At 36.0% G+C, this 3,095-nt stretch overlaps 1 non-coding gene across 1 annotated transcript; it reads left to right on the top strand.

The window, feature by feature from the left end:
• Window positions 1-405: 405 nt before the first annotated feature.
• LOC129691596 (small nucleolar RNA SNORA31) lies at window positions 406-532 on the top strand. The gene has a single exon (XR_008722504.1). It is a non-coding gene; the product is annotated as a small nucleolar RNA SNORA31 (small nucleolar RNA).
• The last annotated feature ends 2,563 nt before the right edge of the window (window positions 533-3,095 follow it).

Below are 3,095 nucleotides of genomic sequence, written 5' to 3'. Positions count from 1 at the left end.
CACATCCATGTCTCAAGGAATTTTACGTTTAAGGATTATAAACTCAACAATTCCCATTTTAAAAATTAATACAATAACTCAATAATCAAAATGATCTTTACCTTAAGATTTGTAAATATTTCTTCTATATATGTATATATAAATACATACATATATATGTATGTATATATATATATATATATATATATAGAGAGAGAGAGAGAGAGAGTCTCACTGTGCTTCTGAATCTGCCTGGAATTCACTATGTAACTGGTGCTGGCCTCAAAATTGCTGTGATCTTCCTTTGTCAGGCTCCTAAGTATTGGGATTGTAGAGAGGTGTGTACCACTGTTCCTAGCTTTAAATAATAATCCTTTAAGCTTTCTTAAAGAATAAAAATAAAAATAAATTTAAAAAGTCATGCTCCTGCATCCACTGATAGATCTTGAATAGTTTGTAGCTGTTCTTCTGGTTTTCACTAGGATGCAAAAGAAAATGCTTCCTGTGCTTTCTGCTTTTCTTTGTGGGCCAGATTGAAGTGGGGAGTACATCTGTAGGGTTTTTTTTTAAGTTGACAGAGTCAGGAAAGCAAAGTAACAAAATCTAGACAATACCAAGACTCCCATTTGGTTTTTAGTATGATAATATTATATTAGTAAAAAGAAATCAGAACTTAATAAAACAATGTAGAACTACCAGCAGAATTTGGGTCTCCTACAGTCTTGGCTTTTACATTAAAAAGAGAGAGAAAGGAAAAAAATCAGAATTATTTGAAATCAGGTGTAATATGGAGAATTCTGGAGAATGGGTATATATATATATGTTTGGGACTCCTTAACCTCTATCAACAACTCTCTGCAGACCAGGAAAAGGGCAGGTCTTGGCAGATCACAGAGAATATTTTTGATAAAACACTGCAAGAGAGCTGTCTTGTGGCAGCTTTGACAAGCTGCCTTACATTGTCTTTATTGGAAAGGCACAGTTTCTAGCAAAAGCATGTCTAAAGTCCTGCTGCCAAACAGAGACAACTATGGAAAATGTGCAACCTTTTTGCTACTAGCAGGGAAGTGCTCATTGTCCTCCCACTGTGTCCAAAGGACCAAGCTGTCAGCAAAGTTGAGACAGACATCTCTGCAGCTCAGCTTCAAGACTGTACAGAGCATCATATCCCTCCCAGCACAGCACAACCACCTTCTTTAATGTGTGTTCTTTAGCCTATGCACAAAGAGCCAAGGTTTCCTTCAAGGCCTCTTCTGAATATGAATGATATTAGAGAAACCAAGAGCCAGTTCTGATTCACTGATGAACTCTCTCTCTTCCCAACCACAGTGTCTGCCCATTCGTTCATGATATGAACACTATTTGGTGCTCAATAAATATTTGTTTAAAGGCTCTGTGGTGATTTAATAGCTAATTAATTTATGAGCCTATGACTAACCCAATAGCTGGCACACGGTAAGTCTCAATAAATTCTTTATGAGTGAGCAAACTGGCTGAAAGTCTGAAATGCTATTAAGGGTCAGGCTCACTCACAGAGGCAAGGCAACATTACACAGCAGATGGTCTCTCCTTTCTCAGGTCCTACATGGTGTACAGAGTCCTTGGCTCACTCGTGATAGTATTCCTGCACTGTGTTCCCTTAATGCAGCAGTGCTCAAAGATCCACAGCATCACCTTAGAGTTAACAATCTCAGCCCCACTTCAGTCTATTGAATTAGAAACTCTGAGTAGAACTAGCAATCTGTGCTTCAACAAGCCACAGGGAATCTGCATTCTTTTACACTGTAGGCTCCTTTTTAAAAAAAAATTATTTAACTTTTATTAATTACTCTTTATTCATTTTGTATCCCCCCATAAGCCTCTCCTTCCTCCCCTCCCTGTCCCACCCTCCCCCCACTTTCTGCATGCATGCCCCTCCCCAAGTCCACTGATAGGGGAGGTCCTCCTCTCCTTCTTTCTGATCTTAGTCTATCAGTTCTCATCAGAAGTGGCTGCATTGTCAGGGTTCTAGGTTATCTCCATGAATAGTCCTTGGTTCAAGAATGAGTCTCTGGGAAGTTCCCTGTGTTCAAATTTTCTTGTTCTGTTGCTCTCCTTGTGGAGTAGGCTCCTTTTTAAGGAGCTTTGCTTTCTTTCTACCGGTTGATGAGTTTCAGCTAAAGATTTTGGTTGATTAGGTTTTCTAGTAGCTCAAGAATATTTTAATGTTTAACAGGTACCTAAAGTAAAGTAACATTAATGATCAACATTTAGGTCTAGCCACAAAAATTAGATAGATAGGTAGATAGATAGATAGATAGATAGATAGATAGATAGATAGATAGATAGATAGAGGCAATTCTAAAAAGAAAACAATGAAGATGCCACTACTATGGATATGGGTGCATATGGAGATTTGTAATCTTTGAAAATTTTGATGAGTTTTTTGGTGTTCAGCCAGATCTGAAGGATTGATTCCACTCCATGGAAAGTCCTTGACATACTGACTTTCTTTCTAGAAGATTCTGTTTAATATGCTAATGCATTTTGTCAAGTTGTAATATCTTTTTCCAAAACTTTAAATAAGTATTTTATTGGAAACATTTTTCATGTTTAAAACTGAATCACAATGTTCATTTTATATTCATTTGATTATGAGAGTGGCCATTTTTAACGAAGCTTATAATAAGACAAAACAAATTATATCTGGTCCATTTAATAGTATTTCCACCATTTACAAATCAGAAATATTTTAATGCTTATACTATTATTGTAGTATACATAGTACATTGATAGATAACATTATAAATTTATGTTAACCATCCCCATTATAAATAACTTACCTCATCAAATATTTCTGCAAGTCTTTAAGTAAATGAATCAAACAGATCAGTCTAGCATCTGCCCTTTTCCCACTGATTTTCTCAGGCACCTGCATATTGCTCTTGTTTATTTCATTAGGGATCAGAATGATTTAAATTTGTAAATCCCAGTAGTCATTCTAAAATAGGGGTTGAAGCACCAGTCTTGTTTATTATAAAATACATAGGAAGGCTGAAGGATAGCATATCTCTATCCCAATGCTGACTTTTAGTTAGTTAGTTAGTTAGTTAGTTAGTTAGTTAGTTAGTTAGTTA

This window comes from Psammomys obesus, unplaced genomic scaffold (genome assembly GCF_907164565.1).
Source record: "Psammomys obesus unplaced genomic scaffold, mPsaObe1.curated_primary_1811, whole genome shotgun sequence".
NCBI classification, from domain to species: Eukaryota; Metazoa; Chordata; class Mammalia; order Rodentia; family Muridae; genus Psammomys; species Psammomys obesus.
The sequence above is the reverse complement of the archived record's forward strand: the minus strand, read 5'-3'. Positions and strand labels throughout refer to the sequence as shown.